This window comes from Schistocerca gregaria, chromosome 2, assembly GCF_023897955.1.
Source record: "Schistocerca gregaria isolate iqSchGreg1 chromosome 2, iqSchGreg1.2, whole genome shotgun sequence".
NCBI classification, from domain to species: Eukaryota; Metazoa; Arthropoda; class Insecta; order Orthoptera; family Acrididae; genus Schistocerca; species Schistocerca gregaria.
The window spans coordinates 997,565,308-997,591,373 of record NC_064921.1 but is presented as its reverse complement, the minus strand read 5'-3'; the positions used below and the strand labels follow the sequence as shown (position 1 = coordinate 997,591,373).

General features: G+C 38.1%; 1 long non-coding RNA gene across 1 annotated transcript in view; it reads left to right on the top strand.

The window, feature by feature from the left end:
- The window catches only part of LOC126335500 (uncharacterized), a 53,320-nt gene that overhangs the window by 21,930 nt on the left and 5,324 nt on the right, over positions 1-26,066 (top strand). Inside the window, exon 3 of the long non-coding RNA XR_007564886.1 lies at positions 25,294-25,469. This is a non-coding gene — a long non-coding RNA (uncharacterized LOC126335500). The remainder of the gene's footprint in view (positions 1-25,293; positions 25,470-26,066) is intronic.

Genomic DNA, 26,066 nt, shown 5'->3' with positions numbered 1-26,066 from the left:
CTCGTATGTATAACCAAGGAGTTGTTCTGTGTTAACATTGTGAAGCCCTGTAACTATGTGGAGTATTTTCCATAACTGTCAGATTGGGAACAGAATCAAACACATTTTCTACGTTATTTTACTTTAAATGATGAAATGCTCTGTGGAGATAAGGTAATGTTGCTTCTTATGCCCAAATCTCCAGATGACAGACTTCCAGGTCTGTACCAAATGTTGTGCGTCAATAGAGTATCAACCAGAACACCAATTTAGTTCATTCTGTGTGCTGTAATCCAGTAGAAGGTGTGTAAATGGTAATTAGAAGTAACACCAGAACTACAGAGTATAGGGAAACCGTATCTGTGAGTTGCGAACTTGAAGGTCTCTGGTAGGTGAGTTGGCAGAGCGTCAGGTTGTTGTACTAAAGGTCCCAAATTCAAAACAATCATCATCATCATCATTATTTAAGACTGATTATGCCTTTCAGCATTCAGTCTGGAGCATAGCCCCCCTTATAAAATTCCTCCATGATCCCCTATTCAGTGCTAACATTGGTTCCCCGCCTCCTCGTACCCTCTACTGCTGAACCCATGAGTCTGTTGGGTAACCTTGCTTCTCCCATGCGTGTAACATGACCCCACCATCTAAGCCTGATCGCCCTGACTGCTACATCTATAGGGTTCATTCCCAGTTTTTCTTTGATTTCCTCATTGTGGACACCCTCCTGCCATTGTTCCCATCTGCTAGTACCTGCCATCATCCTAGCTACTTTCATATCTGTACCTCAACCTTGTTGATAAGGTAACCTGAATCCACCCAGTTTTCGATGCCATACAACAAAGTTTGTCGAAAGATTGAACGGTACACAGATAACTTAGTCTTGGTACTGACTTCCTTCTTGCAGAAGAGAGTAGATCGTAGCTGAGCGCTCACTGCATCAGCTTTGCTACACTTCGCTTCCAGTTCTTTCACTATGTTGCCATCCTGTGAGAATATGCATCCTAAGTACTTGAAACTGTCCACCTGTTCTAACTTTGTTCCTCCTATTTGGCACTCAATCCGTTTATATGTCTTTCCCACTGACATTACTTTCGTTTTGGAGATGCTAATCTTCATACCATAGTCCTTACATTTCTGATCTAGCTCTGAAATATTACTCTGCAAACTTTCAATTGAATTTGCTATCACAACTAAGTCATCCGCATATGCGAGACTGTTTATTTTGTGTTCACATATCTTAATCTCACCCAGCCAGTCTATTGTTTTCAACATATGATCCATAAATAATATGAACAACAGTGGAGACAGGTTGCAGCCTTGTCTAACCCTGAAACTACTCTGAACCATGAACTCGATTTACTGTCATCTCTAACTGCTTCCTGACTATTCATGTAAAGATCTTTAATTTCTTGCAAAAGTTTGCCTCCTATTCCATAATCTCGTGGAACAGACAGTAACTTGCTCTTAGGAACACGGTCATATGCCTTTTCTAGATCTATAAAGCATAGATACAGTTGCCTGTTCCACTCATAACACTTCTCCATTATTTGCCGTAAGCTAAAGATCTGGTCCTGACAACTTCTAAGAGGCCTGAACCCACACTGATTTTCATCCAATTGGTCCTCAACTAATACTCGCACTTTACTTTCAACAATACCTGAGAAGATTTTACCCACAACGCTGATTAAAGAGATACCTCTGTAGTTGTTACAATCTTTTCTGTTTCCATGTTTAAAGATTGGTGTGATTACTGCTTTTGTCCAGTCTGATGGAACCAGTCCCGACTCCCAGGCCATTTCAATTATCCTGTGTAGTCATTTAAGACCTGATATTCCACTGTATTTGATGAGTTCCGACTTAATTTCATCCACCCCAGCTGCTTTATTGCACTGCAATCTATTGACCATTTTCTCCACTTCCTCAAATGTGATCCTATTTCCATCATCATTCCTTTCCCATTCTATCTCGAAATCTGAAAAATTACTGATCGTATTTTCACCTACATTGAGCAACTCTCCAAAATATTCCCTCCATCTGCCCAAGGCATCCACAGGATTCACCAGCAGTTTTCCTGACTTGTCCAAAATACTTGTCATTTCCTTCTTACCTCCCTTTCGAAGACTGCTAATTACAGTCCTGAATGGTTTTCCAGCAGCTTGACCCAATGTCTCCAACCTTTTTCCAAAGTCTTCCTAAGATTTCTTTTTGGATGCTGCAATTATCTGTTTGGCTTATGTTTCTTTCTTCAACATAACTTTCTCTGTCTACCTGAGTTCTAGTATGTAGCCATTTTTGATACGCTTTCTTTTTTCCTTATACTGGCTGCCTTGACTGTGTCATTTCACTAAGCTGTTTGCTTCATCCTACTTTTACACACTTCTATCCCAAGACATTCTTTAGCCACTTCTAGTACTGTGTCCCTGTACCTTGTCCATTCCTTTTCCAATGACTAATTGACTACATTCAACTAACTGGTACCTTCCTGATATCGCTGTTATGTACTTGTGCCTGATTTCCTTATCCTGAAGTTTCTCCACTCTTATCCTCCTACATATGGACCTGACCTCCTGCACGTTAGGCCTCACAATCCCAATTTCACTGCAGATTAAAAAATGATCAGTGTCATCAAAGAATCCCCTGAATACACGTGTGTCCCTCACAGCCTTCCAGAATTCCTGATCTGTTATTATATAGTCAATGACAGATCTGGTTCCCCTGCTTTCCCAAGTATACCGGTGAATGTTGTTATGTTTAAAAAAGGACTTAGTGATTACTAAGCCCATACTGGCACAGAAATCCAAGAGTTGTTTCCCATTCCTGTTGGCCTCCATATCCTCTCCAAATTTACCCATAACCTTTTCATACCCTTCTGTTAGATTTTCAATCCTGGCGTTAAAATCACCCATGAGCAGAACACTGTCCTTGTCCTTTACTCTAACAACTACATCACTGAGTGCCTCATAAAAACTGTCCCTTCACAATGCAAATATACTGACACAATCCTAATTTTCTTGCTAGACACTGTCAAATCAATCCACATCCTAATTTTCTTGCTAGACACTGTCAAATCAATCCACATCAGTCGTTCGTTTACATACCTTATTGCAACTACGCTGGGTTCCATTTCTTTCCTGATGTAAAGTCCTACACCCTATTGTGCTATTCCTGCTTTGACTCCTGACAGGTAGACCTTGTATTCTCCCACTTCCTCTTCTTTCTCACCCCTTACCCGAATGTCACTAACAGCTAAAACGTCCAGCCCCATCTTACTTGCAGCCTCTGCCAGCTCTACTTTCTTCCCAGAGTAGCCCCCATTGATATTAATAGCTCCCCATCTGATTACCATTTGTTTGCCAAGTCGTATCTTAGGAGTTCCTGGTGTGTCAGTTAGAGGTGGGACTCCGTCACTTCCATAGGTCCGAGGCTCTGATTGTTGCCAGCATCATATTTAAAGTACCAGGGAAGCAGGTTGCTAGTCTTACTTGCCCCGAGTCCCATTGGGTTTTACCCCTAACGGCTGAGGGACTAACTGGTGGATTTGGTAGTCTTTGCCATATGAGCACAAAGGTGACCACGACTCAGAATATGTCCGAGATGCCCAGCCTTATTCCAAAAACTGGTATCCCGACTGTCGGGACAACTTACTTGGCCATTTCATACGTTTCCCGTGGTTCATGAACTAGGACATGACTACAGGAACCCACACCATGAACCAATTATGCATGAAATTGTTATATTGGAGAAAATTTTTCTGACGTGTAAAAGAACGTTTGAGAGTTCGTAGTACTGTTCTTTTGACAGTCTGCTTTGTTAGTTGAAAGTAGCGAACCTATAGTGTACATTTGTATAGATAACACCACATGTATTTATACATAGGTACTCCATAGGTTTGCTTCTTTCAGCTATCAAAGCGAAAGCAGACTGCCAAAAGAACAGTGCTATAAACTTTGGAATGTCCTTTTGTACGTCAGAAAAATATTCTCCCATGTAACAATTTCATGTGTAAACTGTTAAAAAATATTGCAATGATTGAGAATCGAACTTGGGACCATTAGTACGATGATCTGTCGCTCTACCAACTCACCTACCAGAGAACTCAACATTTGCAGCTCACAGATACGCATTTCTTATACTTTGTAGTTCTGGTGTTACTTTTAATTACCATTTACACATGTTTTACTGGACAATAGCACAGAGCACGAAGTAAATCAGTGTTTTGGTTGATACTCTATTGACACACAGCGTATGGTACTGATCTGGGTGTCTGGCATCTGGAGGTTTGGGTGTTAGTGATACAATGCATTATGAACACCAGATCTTGTCAGTATTAGTTTCCAGTTGTACTTTTTTGACAGTTTGTATTATACATAGTTCAAATTGTATGTGTAACAGGTGGCTATGTTGGAGCAACCGAGTCTCATCTATTGAACTTATTTGCAAGTACAGGAGCCAGTTTCACAAAATTCTTCACATATTTTTTTGCTTTATGTGAGAATTACAGTGTCTAAGCTAGACTTACAGTGTCTAAGCTAGTGGTGTTAAGAAATTCCAGTGAGTGCACTTAGCAAAGTCACATTGTGAGCTTGAGCAGACATCTAACACAGTTATTGCTGTCTGACCGACTATTGCCTTCATGAGAAGGGTTAATAGCTACTTTCTGCCAAATGAAGTGGATACTTATACTTTAGAAGACAGATTTGGAAAATATCATCCAATATGTGGTGGTAATTATTGTGCTTCTGTTCAAACTGAAATTGTGTCCAAACAACTGTGGCATTACGTATGACATTGTCAGTATGCACTAAATCATATGACTGGTTTACATTTACACTGCCACGTACATAAATCATATCTTACACACAATTAATTCAGTTCTGTAAGTTACATACACTAAAAATGTTTGTGTAATTTACATAATTGATTCTGTTGTACAAGTTATGCGGATTGCAAACATTTACAAAAATTACACCTTACATTATTCAATCGCATTTATAGTAAATGATCAATATTTGCCTATAATGTCATCTGTATTACAAAAAATTTATTCTTTTGGCTTTTATGTGCTGCATTTTACTAACAGCTTCATTACAATGCATATTTACTGGGCTGCTATTTTTTCATAAGTCGTGGCATCAGCGAGCTCCTTAAAAACCACCAAAGGGCATTTTCAGTTATCATCATTATCATCATCACCATCTTCTTCTTCTTCTTTAATGTTGGGTTTACCTCATCAGCTTACAGAAAACATCTGTACAAAAACTATGAGCAAAAGAAACACACACACACATCGTACATCTACATCTACGTGATTACTCTACTATTCACAATAAAGTGCCTGGCAGAGGGTTCAATGAATTACCTTCAAGCTGTCTCTCCATCATTCTCCTCTCGAACGGTGCATGGGAAAAACGAGCACTTAAATTTTTCTGTGTTAACCCTGATTTCTCTTATTTTATTGTGATGATCATTTCTCCCTATGTAGATGGGTGCCAACAGAAAGTTTTCGCAATCGGCGGAGAAAACTGGTGATTGAAATTTCATGAGAAGATTCTGTCACAATGAAAGATGCCTTTGTTTTAACGATTGCCACTCCAATTCACGTATCACGTCTGTGACACTATCTCCCCTATTTTGCGATAATACAAAACGAGATGCCCTTCTTTGTACTTTTTCGATGTCACCCATCAGTCCCACCTGATGCAGATCCCACACCTCACAGTAATAAGCCAGAATAGGGTGGACAAGTGTGGTGTAAGCAGTCTCTTCAGTAGACCTGTTGCACCTTCTAAGTGTTTTGCCAATGAATCACAGTCTTTGGTTTGCTCTACCCACAATGTTGTCTATGTGATGGTTCCAATTTAGATTATTTGTAATCGTAATCCCTAAGTATTTACGAGTTATCACATAATTGAAATTAGTAGACTACTTTTAGTACTCATCTTAATAACTTCACACTTTTCTTTATTCAGCGTCACTGTTCGCACCATACAGATATCTTATCTAAATCATTTTGCAATTCATTTTGGTCATCTGATGCTTTACAGAATGGTAAATGACAGCATCATCTGCAAACAATCTAAGAGGGCTACTCAGATTGGCTCCCATTTCATTAATATAGATCAGGAACAATAGAGGGCCTATAACACTTCCTTGGGGATCGCCAGATATTACTTCTGTTTTACTCAGCAACTTTCCGTCTATTACTACAAACTGTGACCTTTCAGACAGGAAATCACAAATCTAGTCACACAACTGAGACGATATTCCATAGGCATGCAGTTGGTTAGAAGAAGCTTGTGAAGAACAGTGTCGAAATCCTTATGGAAATCTTAAACTGTGGAATCAATTTGACATCCCCTGTCTATAGCACCCATTATTTCATGAGTATAAAGAGCGAGTTGTGTTTCACAAGAATGGTATTTTCTGAATCCATGCTGAATATGTGTCAATAAACTGTATTTGTCAAGGTAATTTATAATGTTTGAACACAGTATATGTTCCAAAACCCTACTGCAAATCGATGTTAGTGATATGGGCCTGTAATTCAGAGGATTACTCCTATTTCGCATTTTGGGTATTGGTGTGACTTGAGCTATTTTCCAGTCTTTAGGTACGGATCGTTCTATGAGCGAGCAGTAGTATATAACTGATAAATATGTATCAGCATACTCTGGAAGGAAACTGACTGGTATACAGTCTGGACCAGAGGCCTTGGCTTTATTGAGTAAGTTAAGCTGCTTTGCTACACTGAGCATATCCATTTCTATGTTTCTCATCTTGGCAATTGTTCGTGATTGCAATCCAGGAATATTTGCTTTGTCTTCTTTAGTGAAGGAGTTTCAAAAACTGTGTTTTAATAACTCTGCTTTAGTGGCACTGTCATCAGTTACTTCACCATTATTATTGTGCAGTGAAGCCATTGACTGTCTTATGCCCTACATATTAATCTTGTTATTAGTCCAATGACACACAGTTTTATTCGTTCTCTCCCTCCCTCCCTTCTGTCGGGATGGTGCATGATTTCCAACAGCAGACAGGAACATACATTTACGTCTATAGTCAAGGAAACAAAACCACTTTTAGAGTTCATTCTTTTACAAATTTGGGACAAATTGTTTAAACTTGCATGTGTTCCACCTATAGTTGTGTCCCTCTTTGGTTTCTAGGTCTTAAATTTAGCACTTTTGCATGTGTTCCACCTATAGTTGTGTCCCTCTTTGGTTTCTAGGTCTTAAATTTAGCACTTGTCATTCTTTGTTCCTTCCAGTTTTTCATGATGTTGATTATGTAAAAGGTAACACAAGACATGGATCACACAACAGTCATTTTGTATTACATAATATATAGAAATATTTCTCTCCTTCAGCATATGGTCGTGAATTATGGTTAACTGCCTGTCCTTCCTTGCAATATTCCAGATGGTATTCCCATTGTTATTTTCAAGTTATGGTAATGAAAACACTAGCTCTGAAACATAATTTAATTAGTAGATTTAATATAAAGAAATTATAACACTTCAAAGATTCTAGTGTTTGAGTGAATTACCATTTTATTCATTACGGTGCTGTGTGCCGTAATTGCAGCAAATCAATATGTCTGTTCTTGACAGCTTGTAGACCCAGGGTGCTTCCACTATGACCTGTTCATTTGTCTCCTTTCTGTGAACATTAAATGAACAAATTGGTAACAGCCCTCAATATTTAAGTGTAATAGTGGACAATGACGATGGTGGTAGTGCAATTCTGGATGAATATATGTGGCTTCTGCCTCATTAATCTCTTGGTTTCTTTGTATATAGTATATTAGAAATATTGAATGTGAATTTCTCAGAGGACAATCTAATTTTACAGAGAAAATCAGTCTTGCAACTGGTTTAGTTTAGGGTGACAGTGTAACATTTATGTTACAAATAAAATACTTGCAGAAAAATAAAAATTATATTTGCAGCAAAATAATCAAAGAAACATTTATGTGTGTGTCAAATGATCTGCCTGTGAAAGGGGTGTTCTGGCATATACGTTACTTCAACACATTATTGAACAGTTGTATTCAAGAAAGTTAAAAATGCTTTGAAAAAGGTAAAAAAGTAACTAAGTGGAATACATAAAATACTTAAGTTTTTGTGGGTTAAAAGCTGAAATAAAAACAAAAAATTTCATTTTATACCTGCTGTCAGTTACATCCCATGCACTTTAAATAACATTTTCCTGCAAAATTGTTCATAGAATAACTTGGAAAATATCCAAATTTCTTTCCCAGTTTGTATCCGTAATGCCCAATAATGCAAAAATAATTTCATGAAGTAAATGCTTCTTGAAAACTCTAATAAAAATGTTATTTCACATACTTTAGAATTGGTTTATGGAACTGTTACAGTACAGAGTAGTAGAGGGTAGAAACGATAAAATAAAATATTTAAATTGATTCACATTGCCAGAGGCAAAACCAAGCCACGCCAGAGACAAGACGTGAGCCGATATGTCACAGATGGGGCAGGTTGATGATACATTATGACACTGTCTGCTGAGTGAGGATGTGCATTCAGCAGAAAGGAGACTGTAAAAGAAGATCAAAGGAAACAGATGTTTGTTAGCTCATATGACATGTTGCAATAAACTCTGTCTCTTTCCTAAGAGTACATAGTGAGAAACTGACACAGCAGTTAACAGCCTGTTAAGTGAATATAGCAGAATGAGGGGGGACACATGCATTCACTACAAACTGAGCCACACATCATGGCCTCACAACAGCTAACTTTAAATACCACAGCTCTCGTCATTAGTCGGTCAGTGGCATTCACAGTAACAGCACTAGATTCCATGACCATGATACTGTAGTGAATCTATGCCATAGATGCTCCAGCACAGTGTATGGGCTAGCTGAAGATATACAAGGTGACAGCCTCCCTCTGTGATGAAGTTCATGCTGTTCACTGCCTACGATCTACTGATGGAGAAACTGACTCTCTTCCATCACCACCACGTTGCAGGGTGCTTCCAGCATAGAACTTCAATGCAGAAGCCAGCTTTAGGGCCTCTTTGGTGCTGCCTTTCTCTTCAACACTAAGCACATCTGAGTGCTGAAACCAACTAATGGTGGTGGTGGTGGTGGGGAGGGGGGGTTGGGGGGGGTTGGGGGAGGGAGGAGACCAAATGATCACACAACTACCAACACCAGGTACATTGTGGTCAGAAACAGTCATTGTGGAATTTGGAGTATGACCGAGGACACTCCAGCAGCCAGTGTAAGGTTCACTTTGTGCTGGGCAATGGCTGTGCCTGCTCGCCATCATTCCACTGGCGCCAGGGTTGCTGACATCATCTCCTGGCTGTGCAGTTGCTGGGCATGCAGCTGAATGAGCAACAGTCAAGGCTCGTACAAAAGGAAAATGACTTGTAAACATTGTGAATAAATTGCTGAACTCTAATAATTTTTTATTACCATCGATGACACTTCACAGGTTCCCAAATGCAATCCTAGCTTCACGCAGAGGTGTCTCCGCTCGACCGTCTGTAGATGACTTCTTTGTGTCTGTTGATAAACCAACCTGTTAGAAAGGTGCTGCACTATTTTGTCTTTAATTATGTGGAAAATTTTTCTTGAAGGGTATAAAAATGTATCTAGATATTGGAGTAAGGTATTTAAACCATTAGTTAGAGCCTTAAGTAACTTAATATTTTAGTAGGTCCCTTGCACAGAACTAGTGAGGCAATCTATTTCAGAGGGTGGTAACCATTCCCAGTGTCTGTATGTACCTAAATTAATCAAACTTCATATGAGTTAAAGCCTTTCTTTCTACAAGACAATACATTCAAGTAAAAAACTTTATGAAGTTAAAATTTTTTCATGGTCATAAGCAGCTATTACAATTATGAACAGACGTCAGATTTTAGGTAAAAATCTATTTTGTTCCTAATTAAATGAAGGCAATAAAAGTTGTACATCCACAAACTACGTCAACTTATGATCAAAAATGCAAGTTTTATGGCACTTACAAATACCCAATTTTAGGTTAGTGCCTGATTGTACCTAAATTTTAAAAATCCAATTAAATAAATTTTTTTAAGACTAATGTTCTCTCGTGGTCGTCCCAGCTAAGAATTATGCATATATTTTATCGAAAATTGTAATTTTATAGTATCTAAAATACCTAACTTCATGTTAAAACCTGACTGTACCTCATTTTTTTAAATCCTAAAAATATGTAATTTCATGTTAGAACCTGTGACTGTATCTAATTTTTAAAAATCCAGTCAAATAAAATTTGTATGACTAAAACTACTCTTTGGTCTTCCCGGCTCACACTGGACTCGCATTCGGGAGGACGACGGTTCAATCCCGCATCCGGTCATCCTGATTTATGTTTTCCATGATTTCCCTAAATCACTCCATGCAAATGCCAGGATGGTTCCTTTCAAAGGGCACGGACGACTTCCTTCCCTAATCCGATGAGAATGATGACCTCATTGTCTGGTCTCCTCCCTCAAAACAACCTAACTCTTCCCAGCTACTTAGAAAACAGTAATTGAATGATAACTGGTTTGTTTGCATGTGTGAATGCCAATCGTGAGTCAGACGACAACAGCATATGCCAGGCTGTTACAGCCCGCCCTGCTCCGCAGAGCGTTGTCGCTCGCTGTGAACTGTAGCTGGTAGGGCACGGAGGATCCTTGTGATCTGCCTCTGGCATCTTCCTGCCCTGTCAGAACAGCCTGTTTAAAACACCTGCACTGTCTTCATTCTGGTCAGTGTGCTGCTTGGATGTGGTTAAATATTTCACAGCGACATTGTATTTGTGGAAAGTCAGGCATGTTGAAAACAGCCAGCTCGAAATCATCTCTGGTTCGTCAGTGTTTATAAGAATTTCCGGATTTCTCTACGGACGGAAGAGTTATTCACTTCAAGTTTTGCAACGAAGACATAAGTAAAATGTTAACCTTTTCCACTCAGAGAACAGTGATGCCACTGTTTTTCCTGAGTTAACTTGGTCCAGACACATGCAAATGCAAAAATATTATTTCTATACCCTTAATGAAGGTTAATTTTGAAAAGTAGATCTTGTATGTAAATTCTTCCATAAAATATTTCTCTTTTCTTTATGTTTTTAGGTACGTTCTGAACAGAGGTCGCATTTAAGTCGATATGTTGCAGGGACTGAACAACAGGCAAATTTAAAAAATAAATCAAACTTGAAGCAAACATTTGTACCTAAACTAAATGCAACAAACAAAAATGAATTTCATCTTCACCTGTGTTGAGCCATTGTTGTAGCAAATATACCATTCACTGCAGTTGGAAATAGCCAGTTCAAAAGTTTTTTGGAGGATACTGTCACCACAGCATTCCATCAGAATGAACTATTAAGATGCTTTACATGAAAATACATTGAACAGGATAAGGGAAGATACAGGCGATTCATATATGTGGACATCTGTCGATGAGACAACTGACAGAAGAGGTCGATATGTGACTAATTTGACTGTTGAAAAATTAAATCCTGACACTCACTCTATACCTAATCTGATCTGCAGAATGCAGAAAGTAGCTAAAAAAGACTAACCAGGAAACAATTGCTCACTTTGTTAATAAAGCCCTCAAATTACTTTTCCCCAACAGTCTAGATAAAAATAAAGTACATGTAATCTACGCTGATGCAGTGTGACGACTGCGATTCTACCCCGTCGCAAAATAATGTGCCGCCCCCCCCCCCCCCCCCCCATTTTATCATGAGATGTTCCCAAAATCCTCTCAAGATAAAATGTCCATGACCCATATGAGACAACTGACCTCATAAAACTAGATAATATCTGGTATATGTTGACTTGACTTATCCAAAGCTTCTATTTACAAATATTACCTCAGTAATTTCTTATATTATTTAATAACACATAATCGACCTGAAAACGATATTCAACAAAATTCCTACAGAATAATGATTTCAATCAAGCAAACCAATTAAATGAATGATTATTTTATATTCTGAATCCAGCACTAAGAAATGTATGAGCAGTAACAATTAAAAAAAATTCTCATATAAACAAATAATTACCACAAAATTATACAATATCACTGAAGACTAATCTCGTTAGTCCATTCCTCACTGTATACATTACTTTTTATCACATACTTTTGAGTCTTTGTAACAAGTCATGCTTCCACACAAAATTTATGGCTCTAAATTATCGAGTCTGTCATAATGTTGTGTATTTTAATGTACTCAAATAATTCGATTGCCTATAGCGACTAATATAATTCTATACTCCTTAAATGTGTCCCTCAGTTTGTCAAACTCTTGTTCAGATCTGAAAAAAAAGGGGGGGAAGGGGTTCATCACCCAAACCTCACGCCCTGGGTTTATATGGTTTCAAATCAACTATATTCTTCAGACCAAACTTCTTTTTTGACTTTGGATACACCAGACAATAAGCATTCGGATGCGGTATACCCACTATCTCAAACGGACCTTTAAACACATCAAAAAACTTTGATATCTCATTGTTAATCTCCTTAGATTTTTCATAAGTCTTCACCAATACCAAGTCTCCCACCTTTATTTCAACCTTCTTTAAATTTTTACCATGCCGTCTCCTCCTCTCCTCTAACCTCTTTTCCACTAATTCTCGCAGTCTTTTCTTCTTCTCATCCCAACTTAACTCATCCCTTGGTGGAAACGACAACTTCTTCTCTACAAAACTCAAGGATCTTTCTCCCTTCATAATCTCATCAGTTACATCATGAGGCACTGTGTTCATTACATCCTCAATATTTTCCACAACATCTTGCCAGGAACTGTGATTATTACTACAATACGTGCGGCATAACCTTCCTTATTTCCCTCATATAGCGCTCCGCCAGGTTCCCGGCTGGGTGGTAAGTTGACGTATATATTAGTGCCATTCCCTGGTCAGTAAGACCTTCCTTCCAATGCTTGGGATCCGTTGTCAGAAAGTATTGCTTTTGGCTTACAAAATTTTACAAAATAGTCCTTTTCAAGTTTAGTCAGAATCGCCCTACCAGTGGCTTTACACAAAGGGTACAACCTAATAAATCTAGAAGATACTTCCAGGACCACAAAAATGTAGGCAAAACCTCCTTTTGTCTTTGGCAAAGGGCCATAGAAAACGACAGCTAATAACTCCATCAAATCATTAGGTTTTACTTTCTGCATAGGAAGCCGGCATGTCTGATTTGTAACCTTGGCTCTCTGACACTTATCACATGTCCTAATCCTCTTATTTACTCTTTTCAGCATGTTGTCAAAGGCCACACATTCTCTTAATTTCTGTATACATTTCCTTGCACCTATATGCCCAAAACTCAAATGAATCTAGTCAATTATTTCATCAATGCAGTCACTAGGCAGTTTATCATTACCATTTGGCATACCTAACTCTCTCTTAATCATTTTCCAGATCTCATCATGGTTTTGATACCTCCTCATGTATTTACATACATTTTCTATTTTCTTTTCCCCTTGAACTCCTATAATATAGAATAATTTCACATGCTCTTCATCTATATCTTGTCCTATTTCCCCATTTTCCCCTAAAGGTAATCTGGATAATGCATCTGCAACTTTATTTTGAGTACCCTTAACATACTTGATTTCAAATTCGAACTGTTGCATGATCACTACCCATCTTGTCAACCTAGTATGCATCAACCTAAATTTTTGAAAAATATGAAAGCCCTATGATCAGTATATATGACGGTTTTATTTCCCCACAGATAATCCCTAAATTTTCTAAATCCCCAGATTATTGCCAAAGCTTCTTTTTCTGTCACACTATAATTCTTTTCATACTTAATGACCTGCTCGCAAATGCAAGTGTTCTATGATCATCTTCCTTCCCACCTTCTCCAAAATCCTGAAATAATTCTACTCCAATACCATATCCACTAGAATCAGTCCCCAAACAAAAAGATCTAATAAGGTCAGGATGATGCAAAATTCTATCCTCTTTTAAAGCTCCCTTAAGCTGCGTAAAAGCTTCCTGACACTCACTGGTCCAAACAAATGGCTCCTAAGGGCTCAATAACTTATTTAAACTTGGATTGTTAAATACTTGTCCTGATACAAAATTTCTATAAAAGTTACATAAACTGAGAAAGGACTTCAATTGTTTTCGATTCTTCGGAGATGGGCTTTCTTTAACAGCTTTGATCTTCTCAGGGTCAACTTTGATACCCGTAGTGGACAAGATTCTACCTAAAAACTTGATTTCCTTTCTCACAAACTCACATTTTTTAAGTCTAAGGGTCATGCCCCTTTTCTCAAAGCCTGAAACACATCATCCAATAAACTAAAATGTTCCTCCCATGACTCGGTGGCAATCAACAAATCATCTACGTACACAGTTATTCTAGAACTCAACTGTGGTCCCAAGAGTTGGTCTAATGCTCGAATGAATACGGACACACTAATATTCAAACCAAAGGGTACTACAGTATATTGGTAACATTTCCCATTTACCAAAAAGTCCGTATACTTCCTATACTCCTCCGCAAGTGGAACCTGCCAGTACCCGGCCGTGAGATCAAGGCTAGTCATGTAGTTCATATTATAATACTTCTGTAATATCCCGTCCATATTTTCGGGGCGATCGGTCTCTCTACTCACTATGTCGTTCAAAGCTCTAGCATCAATAACCACTCTTACACTACCATCTTTCTTGCCCACCACTATTAAGGGACTATTGTATTCACTCTTGCTTCTTTCTATAACTCCACAGTCTACCATTCTCTCAATCTCTTTATGTACAGCTTCCCTCAACGCAAATGGTATAGAAAACGGCTTTCTTGCAAAGGGTTCATGCGGTTTCACATTTAATTTACACTCAAAGTTCTTAACTTTACCAGGTCTGTCTGAAAATACCTCTCTATTTATCCATAATACTTCCCTTAACTCTTCTTTCTGTTGTTTACTTAACCCTTCTACCTTGTCCAGCTGGTTCTTCAATTCTTCTATTATCTCTCTCTCTCTCTCTCTCTCTCTCTCTCTCTCTCTCTCTCTCCCTCTCCCTCTCCTAATAAAGCATCTAGTGATGCTAAGAAGAGTTCTTTGGATTCCTTTCCAACTCGTGATGTAATTGCGTGGAAGACTTTTAATATTGTACATCAGTCTAATAAAGCATATGGAGGAAGTTATCTGTCTAGTGATGAGCCACTAGTTTTAAGAAGTCGTGTTTGTCGTAAACTTGAAAGTTCAGAATCTGTATATGTATGGTGTAAGAGTGGTGGTTCCTTAAGGGATGATTGTAATGTCCAAGGAGATGTTATGTTTTATTATTGTAATGTTTGAGATTAATAGAGTTACTCTTTTCATTTATAATCCGTGAGTTAAAAAAAAAAAACTATACATTCATCTTGCCAAAAGCCGAGAAGCGATTCTTCTTGGTGTTGTAGCTCTCAGGAGCACTCTGGGATGCACTCTGTGTGAGGCACCTCATGCGTTGCCGCTGTTGGCACATTGCCCGGTGGGCGTGCTGCTCTATGCTTACCAGCAGCGCGCCGGGCGAAAATCAAGTTTGGACATGGCTGTGACGTCATTAGGGTGTGGCACGGCTATAAATAGCGTGATTCTAGAAGATGACGTCAGTCAGCCTGCAGCCGCACGATGCCTCGTCGACTTTATGTTAGAAGGCTATAGGCCCTCTGTTTTCAAAGTGTGTAAGAGGATCAGTGTCAGGATCAGTAAATAATGCCCTTGAATATCTGAAACTAGCCTTTACAAATAGCTTCAGGTACATGAATATGTCACCCTCATCACCAAAAGAAATAACTTCCATAATAAAATCTTTAAAAACAAAGCATTCTAGTGGTTACGATGAAATATCAACAAAGTTAATTAAGGCATGTTCTTGTGAGTTTAGTACAATTCTAAGTTACTTGTGTAACCAGTCAATTATAACTGGGACATTTCCAGACTGGCTGAAATATGCAGATGTTAAGCCTCTATTCAAGAAAGGGGATAAAGATATGCCATCAAACTACAGACCGATTTCACTTTTGCCAGCATTCTCAAAAAGTTTAGAAAAAGTAATCTACAGGCAGCTTCTCAACCATCTGACCACAAATAACTTATTATCAAGATCGCAGTTTGGATTTCTGAAGGGTTCTGATATCGAAAAGGCTATTTACACCTACAGTGAAAATGTACAAAAAGTTACAAGCAGCAGGTATTTTCTGTGATTTGTCAAAGTCATTTGATTGTGTAAACCACAAAATCCTTTTAAATAAATTAGAATTCTGTGGTGTCACGGGCAGTGCTGCAAAATGATTCAAGTCATACCTCGCTAACAGGAAACAAAGGGTGTCAGTGCAAGGGACTAGTGAATTAAGTCATCATCAGAATGGGAAGAAATTACATGTCGTGTCCCACAAGGATCCATCTTAGGGCCATTGCTTTTTCTTGTGCACATTTATGATCTGTCATCAGTTACACTGCCAGAAGCAGAGTTCGTTTGGTTTGCAGATGACACAATATTGCAATAAATAGTATGTCGAGTGTAGTTCTAGAAAGATCTGCTAATGATATTTTCATGGATATTAATAAATGGTTTAAAGCCAACTCACTCACATTAAACTTCGAAAAGCCTCACTATATGCAATTCAGAACCTGTAAGAGGTTTCCACCCAGCATATGCATAAAGTACGAAGAAGAGCAGTTAGAAGAAGTTGACAGTCTTAAATTCCTGGGATTACAACTTGATAATAAATTCAGTTGGGAGGAGCACACCACAGAACTGCAGAAACGCCTTAACAAATCTGTATTTGCAATTCGAGTGTTAGCAGACATAGGCGACATAAAAATGAAAAAGCTTGCATACTTTGCCTACTTCCATTCCATAATGTCATATGGTATAATATTTTGGGGTAGCTCTTCAAGTCAAACAAATGTTTTCAGAGTTCAAAAGCGTGTAATACGTATTATTTGTGGAGTAAACTCACGGACGTCTTGTAGAAATCTCTTCAAAGAACTGGGTATACCAACTACTGCCTCTCAGTATATTTACTCCTTAATGAAATTTGTCCTAAATAATATATCTCTTTTTCCAACAAACAACTCAGTTCATACATACAATACCAGGAACAAAAATGATCTGCACAAGGATTTAAAAGCACTTACTTTAGTTCAAAAAGGGGTCCACTACTCAGGAACACTCATCTTCAATAATTTGCCAGCAAACATAAAAAATTTAGTTACAAATAGAGATCAGTTTAAAAGGAGCCTGAAAGACTTACTAGTGGCCGACTCCTTCTACTCCATTGACGAATTTTTTAATTGAAACAAATGATGTGTTGTATATATTTATACTATTAGTATTGTTATTTCAGCTTTAAAAAAAAAGTAAAATAAAAAAAAGCTGACATGTTCCACATCCACGAGGATCTCCTCAACACTGATCTATGGAACGAAAAACTAATCTAATCTAATCTAATCTCTTCTCTGCTACCCCTATAATCCAAGTTCAACTCTAAATCTCTCATATTGACTCCTACTGTCATCACTCTCATTTTCAACTGATCAACTAAACCATTGCTACCCACTACCATTCCATCAAATTTCACACTTGTTTCTAATCCTTCATTATAAAAAGTGACAAAACCATCCCCACAATTTACTCCTGCTTTACACTCTGTCAACCAGTCTATGCCCAGGATAATTTCCACACTGAGCTCAGGAACAACAAAAAAAATATGTACTAAGCTTATGCCCCCAAGTTCAAATTCTAAGATGATCTGTTGCTTGACTGCTTTGCTCAACTTGCCCGTAGCACCCATTATTTTTAACCCCAACACAGGTATGTCCAGTACCTCATTACCTTCCTTTATACAGTTATAGAATTCCTCTGATACAGCACTTATTTCACTACCTGTATCCAAAAGAGCCTTTTGTTCCCTACCATAGGTTTTCATTTTCACAAAAGGTTGTCCAGCTTTAATATCCCCCATATCTTCACCTTCATGTAACAAATCTCTTTCAATATTATCATATTCCCATTTTCTACAACCTATCTCTGAGCTTTCCTCTTCTCTTGACTCCCTTCTAATTGCACATAAACTCTCTTCCTCCTCGCTACAAGTTGCCACATCCTTATCCTTGCCAATAATAAACACATTAATTTTTTCCTCATCATCAGCATCTACACCATGGTTCAAGGAATCGGTAGAAACTCTCCCTCAATAACTTCAGAAACTGGCTTGTTCTCTTCCCCTTTACTCCTATGCAAATTACTCTGGAAAAGAAACGTATCCTCTGGTACCTCTTCTTCTCCCCCTTCACTGTCACTACTGCCACTACTTGTCTCTTCCTCCTCACTTTCAATACTTTCCATTTGTATCACATCATTCTCCCTGTCTATTTGCTCCTTTTCATAACACCATCATACATATGAGAAAATACCTCCACACATGAACCTCCCGATTCTATATTATTCCTACACTTAATTTTGGGCCCTATCTCTTCAATTACTAAGTTCTGACTTCCACACCCCCTATCACCATGATTAGTATTACTATTGCTGCACGTCATAAAATATCTGACATCATTGTGACAACTGGCAACATTGGTAGGCCCTGATACTTGACCCGCCCCAGCAAGGGCCCCTACTGTTGCGGTGTACCGTTTCCAGTATTAAAACTTTCTCTCCTATCATAACCTCTACCATTACCCCTAAAATTCCCTCGACCTCTTTCTCCCCTACGTCTCACATTTACCTGATTCACTCTACTGGTCTGTTCCCTGTTCTCTTGATACCCACAAGAATCTCTGTTTACATCAAAAGAACAATTTGTCTGCCATCTATCCACATCTCTCACCCTATTCAGAGAATCTTTCAGATTATTATTATGCCCTATTAATCCACATCTCCTATTATGAGGTAACTTACCCATCAATACTTCTATTGTATCTCGATCACTCCAAGTACTGTCCAAATGCTTCAACCTATTGATCCATCTTTCACAATATTCTCTCATGCTCTCTCTATTTCAGTTATCATACCATGGTGCCTTCTTAAAAGCCTCAATTACATCACTCTGTTTTTCTTTTTCTGCCAGAAAAGCTGACACAAAATCCTCAAAAGTTTCATATCTATCTGGTGCATCTGCTCCCCAATCTAAACTTTCACCCTTTAAACATGCACTTGCCCTCCTTAATTTATCTTTCTCAATCCACTCTACAGTAAAGTGACTTCGTAAACTATTCACAAAAGCCACTGGGTGGGCGTTGCCTTTAGGATCAAATACTATATTATTAAAAGTACTACCATCTCTCATATGTATTACCACAGATGGAGCTGTACAATTCCTGTCTTCTATTTTTCTTTCCAAAGTTCCTACTCTTTTCTCAATCACAGAAGTGGACTCCCTGATTCTTCCCACTTCTCCTTGAGCTTTCTTACTATGTTCCTGTAAAATTCTATCACAATATTCCTCCACTTCTGTCTGTCTTTTATCACACACTTCAGCCTGTGCTACAATATTCTCATCCAAGCAATCTACCCTTCCATTTACCTCCCCCCTAAAACTCTTTTGCTTTTCCATCAGTTCGAATTCAGTTTCTTTAAATGTCTCTTTAACATCATCTTTAAATTTGTTAAAATCTTTGCCTATATCCAACTTTATATTTGAAATCCTCTTTTCTATACCATCATCTAGTTCCCTTTTAAAATCCTCAGACCTTTGTTCAAATTTCCTATCTAAATTCTTTAGTTCTTCTCCCATATCCTTTTGTGATTTGCTAAAGCTTCCATTTTCTTATTTATACCCTCTATATCTTCTCTTAAACCTTTATGGCCCTCTTTCATTTCTCTCATTTCCGCTAACAGTACAGCAAACATACTTTTTACCCCTCCTGTTCCATCTACATCTTTATCAGCCTCTGGTTCTATCTTAATTACTGTGTCCTTTTCCATAGCAATTTCATGTTCTTTATTTTCCCCTTGCTCGTCATCCCACACTTTAAAACTGGCTACACGTTCATCCTTTTTAATAGTCATCTTGTCTATTTTCTGATCCTAACACCAACAAACCACTCCCACTAATTATCAAAACTTTTGAAACTGAGATCCGAAGATTGCAATTCTTTAAGACAGCGTCAAAATACCCTGTCCCGTCACTCCACGGTCACCATATGTGACGACTGCGATTCAACCCTGTCACTAAGTATCGCCAAAATACCCGAAAAATACCGTCTTGACTAATGCAGTCCAAATCAAGCCGTATCTAAATAGACGTTTCACCAAATTTTACTTCCCAACACAATATCTGACCGTGCATTTATCCCAGTTTAGCATAGAATAACCATATTAAATAAGATTTAAGGATATTGACAAAAAAAATTGTTTCTAACATCAATAAACAAAATAATACCAAAGTTGAGTGATGAACCCACAATTTTACACGACTCTCATTCAACTTAATCACAACCCGTGTGGTTTGACAGCTACCCACCTTTGAATTACCCACTATAGAATGTTAACACCAATAGCAAGCAAGCTCACTGTCATTGGTCGACGTTTAAGAAATTAATGGCGGGCACCCTTGTCCAGGTAGCAAAGCATTACAATACTTCTCGTAAATGCAACGGCACACGAATTTAGACACACACCCTACAAAAGTTATAAAAAAATTAAACATGCAGTGGCAGCGGATTTAAAATGTAAAAAAAAAAAAAAAAAAAAAAAAAAATGGAAATAATTAAAAGGGAAATGGCTACTGCTAATGAAAGTCAACAATGTCTACATAGAACACACCACTTCGAAATTAAAACTGTTTGCAATAATTTTGAGTCTTTCAGAGGAGAGCGCTGCTTTTAAATCTTATCTTGTGTGTTGTGACGATGGCCGCGATATCAGCGGCAGCTGGCTGGTCCTGGTGAAATGCTGAGATCTGCTCCCACGGTCGTGTGATTGCAGCTGATGATTTTTCCTCGTAATCGGGCGGGCAGTGGTATTCATTAAGCTGCAAATCTGATTACAGTGGCGTTTTGCAGGCCACAGGTTGGTCGATGTAATTGTTGTTACAGATGTCCGTATGTGCACCGTATTAATGTTTCTGGCACACACAATTTAAGTTTACTTATGCCACACACAGTTTATAAAACTCTCCGACGGCGAATTCTATAGAAAGTCAATTCGTATTATGACTGCCGCGATCGCGAAAAACCGTCCTGGGCAGGAATGTACTCACACACAATAGACAGTTTGCATAAGTTCATAACGACTGTTACTGATTATAGGCGACCGGCAGTTCATCGAAACGCGAATAAATATGTAAGTTCACAGTACTTGAGTGTACGAAAACACAGTCAAAATACAAGTGCAGTTCAATTCACAGACCCAAAGCTACATTACCGCCCATTCTCGGTTGCACTGTCATAGTCACTTCGCCTCATGGCACAGTCTCAGTATTTACTTCGCCCAGTTTCTACACTCACTATTATCATATCACGTACTGGTATAAAACAGTCATTCAAAATGTACATCGCTTGCCACTAAACTTATTCTTCACCAGTTCGTAAAAGTCACAACTCCCACAGTAAAACATTTGTCCGCCTCTCTAGCTACCCAACAACACAAACCCCCTTTGTTGGCTCGACTGTCGATATTGCTCTCTCTCTTTCTCAATACTCACGCCCACAGTTTATACAACATCAAAGTAAATTACATATATCTTCAAACAACTATTTTCTACCAAACTTATTACAGTAAAAGATAAACACAAAAAAATTAAAGCTTTCCACAATCAATAAACTCTAAACATATTTATCTACTTACAAAATAGAAATAATTTCCAGTTACATATTACATCTAGAAAACAACTTTTATCTTAATGTTACAGGACAAAAGAAAAATGCATTACAACATCAAAGATATATGAACAGACGGGAACAAAAACAAGATATATCGCAAAATAATGATGTCTTCACAGCAGCCACGTACATGACTGCTCCTGTTAAATTGTTGAAATTATTTTATCCAGCCTTGTTCCATATCGCATATCTTGCCCATGCTACAAATCGTGTAACTGAGATGATATGTCTCGAATTTCCACAAGTAAATAAGCTGGTTTCTGCTGTCAAAAGGCTTTTAGGAGCATTTGGAAGACATTAAGAACACTGTTCTTAAATTGCGGGAGGAGGCATTGAGCATTACTTCAGCTAAAGAACTTCTAAAGGACTCAACTATTTCCAATGACATTACATGCATAAAATCTCATTATGTATTTTTGGTACCTATTATTAAAGCTGTAGACTACTCAGGGAAACCAGTCTACACGCAATTGATAGAAGAGGTGACAGAAAAGATCAGTTTTGTCCCAGGTTCTATAGGTATGAAAGTTTGTGAGAAACAAAAGATAATGCTCCAAACTTAACAGTAGATGAGCCTAATTACTAGTGGCATTGGCATCAGAAATGTTAGTTTCTGAATGTCTGTAGGTTTGAGATGGGTTCTTCTGTCGTTAATTAAAATTACAGTTTTTGAGAATACTCTTTCACAGAGTACAGAAGTTGCAATGATAAACACCAGGGTTTCGAACCTTGGCTCCAGTAGTGTAGCAAGAGCAATAGACGTGATCTGCTGGAGATTCTGAAACCAGCCATAGAGTCTCTATTTGAAGGCTTCAGCAGTGGTTCTTGAAACTGCATTTAATGGCCTCATGGTGTTTTCAGTGCACACCGATATAGGCCTAGTGCATTACAACCTGAAAATTGAAGTAAATATATTGCAAATTATACACATATAAGGAAAACAATCAATTTTTGGCAATATAATGGAATTGGATAGATGAAAAATCTCCTCATAAAGCAGTGGCAGAACACGCACATGAAAAGGGGTTATAATTATGCAAGCTTTTGGAGCCAGCTATGGGTGTGTTGAAGGGAAGGAAGAGTCCGGTAAGTCTCCCCTGATCCACAGTTCTGAGCGACTTTTCTGAATTTTGCCCCTTTTCCTAGATCTCTTCAGTCCTTTTCCTTCACCCCTCTTCCTTCCCTTCAACCCTTCTGCTGGAAGGAGGAGTCACTGGCTCTGAAAGCTTGCATAATTATAACCTTCTTTTATGTGTGTGTCATGCCGGCACTTGGTGAGCAGGTTTTTTTATCTATTCAGTTATAACATAGAAGGAAAGTATACAATAATGACAAAATTATGAAAATGATAGACTGCTACTCACCTTATAACGGAGATGTTGTGTTGCAGTCAGGCACAACAAAAGCCTGCTAAATAAGTAAACTTTCGGCCAAAAGGCCTTCTTCTGAGTTGGACAACATGTACACACACATTTATGCAAACACAAGTCACACACACTTTCTGTGGTTGCTGAGGCCAGACCTCAAGCAACAGCACACAATGGGTGAAATAATCTGTGTGGTGGGGGTAAGGAGGAGGCTGGGGCAGGGAGGAGAAGGGATAGCAGGCTAGGGGTGGGGGATAGTAAAATGCTACTGGTGGGAGCATACAGCGACGAGGCTAAGGTTGCTATGTGCAGTTTGGAGGTTAGACGTAGGGCAGGAGGGGGAGCAAGAAAGGAGAGCAGTAAAAAGAATGTGGGTGCGTTTGTGGCGCATAAAAGGCTCTGTATTGCTGGGGTGAGAACAGGGAAGGTGATAGGTGAGTAAAAAAGGCGGGGGTGGGGGGTGGGGGTAGGGGGACAGAAAAGGAGAGAAGTAAAAAGACTGTAGTTGCCTTGGTGAAATAGAAGGCTGGAGTGGGAACAGGGAAGGGGATAAGTGGGTGAAGGACAGTGGCTAATGAAGGTTGAGGCCAGGAGGGTAACAGGAACATAGGGTATGTTGCAGGAAGGGTATCCATCAGCGCAGTTCAAGGAAGGATTCAGATGGCAAAGGCTATGAAGCAGTCATTGAAATGAATAATGTTGTGTTGGGCAGTGTGCTCAGCAAATGGGTGGTCCAGTTGACAGGATGAACAGTGGCAACATTAACGTCAAGAAGCTGATACAGGACATGGCAATAAGATGTAACTTCACCCTGTTTATGTTGGAACTGTCAGACAGTGAAACCTACAGTTGCCTTTTGTAATACAGACCTTCTGAAAATTCCTCAAGACGAGTGTTTAATCTGCTCCAACCTTTGTTCAATTCTGAAACTTTTTGAGGTGTGTACCTTACATCATCCCACCACCACCACCACTTATTCCAGGCAGCAGTGAGCTTGCTGTTATCAAGTGATCAGTCAAGGCTACACAAACAAATATGGGTATGAAATGAAAGCTATCTGCTCAGATACATGAGTACTATCACGGAGTAAGTCACTCTCCACTACTCAGGCAAGTAATCTATATGCTATGTAAAAGAACTAGCAGGTATCTATTAACATAATTAACTTATTTTTATATTTTATTTTTAGAAGTGTCAAACACACCGTTTTTCAAGCTGTAGAAACCTTGGACACCAATTCTAGTGACTCACTTCCATGTATATCAGATGCACATGAAATGTTAGAATAGGATTCAGATGAGTCTGATGATATTACAACTTATCCTGATGATGAATGGAATAGAACTACATCTGATTTGCAAATAAAAGAACGTTTGAAACATATTTCCACAAAGTGCACAAAAGATATAGGAAGTATAAAGCCATTGAAATCTAGAAGTACGTTTAGACCTGACCTTTTTTTAAAATTAATGTTACCTAAATAGATTTTTAATTGAGGTATTCATGAAGTTATTGGACAAACTGCTTATGAGCAGTACCCTAATGATGATAATTTCCAGTGATCTTTTGACTGGAAATTGAAAGAAATAAGAAGATATGATCATTTTATGAAATGTTTGGCTACAACATCTGATATGTGTTGTATAAAATGATCAAGGTAAATGAATATAAGTTTCCAATTACAACATTTGTTTTGGTCAATTGTATATATTGTGTATGCAATATTGGAAATTTATATTTGTTTTGTAATTTACATAAGGGCAGCACTTACAAAGCATGATTATCAGCAGCACTGTGTCCTGAAATTTACATAAATGAAATTGTTAATTAGAAATATAATGATGCATCGAAAGAATTAACTTTTGTACATGTATATGTCAGTACCAGACCTTATATCTATTCAACTTATTCTCCATGTCAAGATCATTATGCTTTTCAAACAATGGAAATTATATGTAAATATATTAATAATACATTTCAAACAGTATTACAAATGAGTTTAATTCTTTTTTTGCAATGTATGTTTAAAACCAGCATTTGGAGGTAGAATACATACAAAATTTGTTGAAAAATATATTTATCATGATGCCACACAAGTGAAAACTAAAGTGTAATTTTGAAATGTTTTAGGTTACTGAAGGAAGGAATAGAAGGTATATATATATTATTTTTGCCAAACCAAAAAGAAATTAACGAATTATTTGGATTGAAAGCCATGTCCAATAATAACATTAGTGCTACTGTTTCATCCTCAGACTGTTCTGATACTGAGGAAGTTCCTGATCAAGAACCTCCTAAAACTCCAGGTAAAGATCTATAAGTTGTCGTAAAAGAGCAAAAAGAAGACACCAGTTTGAATTTACCACTTAAGGAGTAGGAAAAGAAAATTTGAAAGTAATGGCAGTGCTCATTCAGTATCAATACTTCGAAATCATAACACTACTAATTAAAATTGTTAAGTTATATTGGTCATATCAAGAATGTATAGATTCCTTGTATGCCTACATAGCCACTTAATCAAAAAATGTATGGGCATCACTATTCAAAATAGTGAATTATATACAAGACAAATGGAACCGTTCCACAAACCAAAAAATTTCTTAATTTCTTCAATAAAAGTTCCAAAGCCATTGAAAACATAACGTCTTCTGGCAAAACCAATATGAAAACCATTATAAAATCTTTACAGATTTTTATAGAAAATTAAGACAAAACATGGAAGGTTTGTCTTCCTCTTCCTCAAAAAACCACAAAGTTATAGAGAACACATCCACTTCATTCACAATTGCAAATGACATAACAGATCCTGCAGATGTATCTTCCACAACAGCCTCACTTCTGTCTTTGTGCGGACCGTATTTACTAGGGTCATCATACATTATGACACCAATGGAAAAATCAAT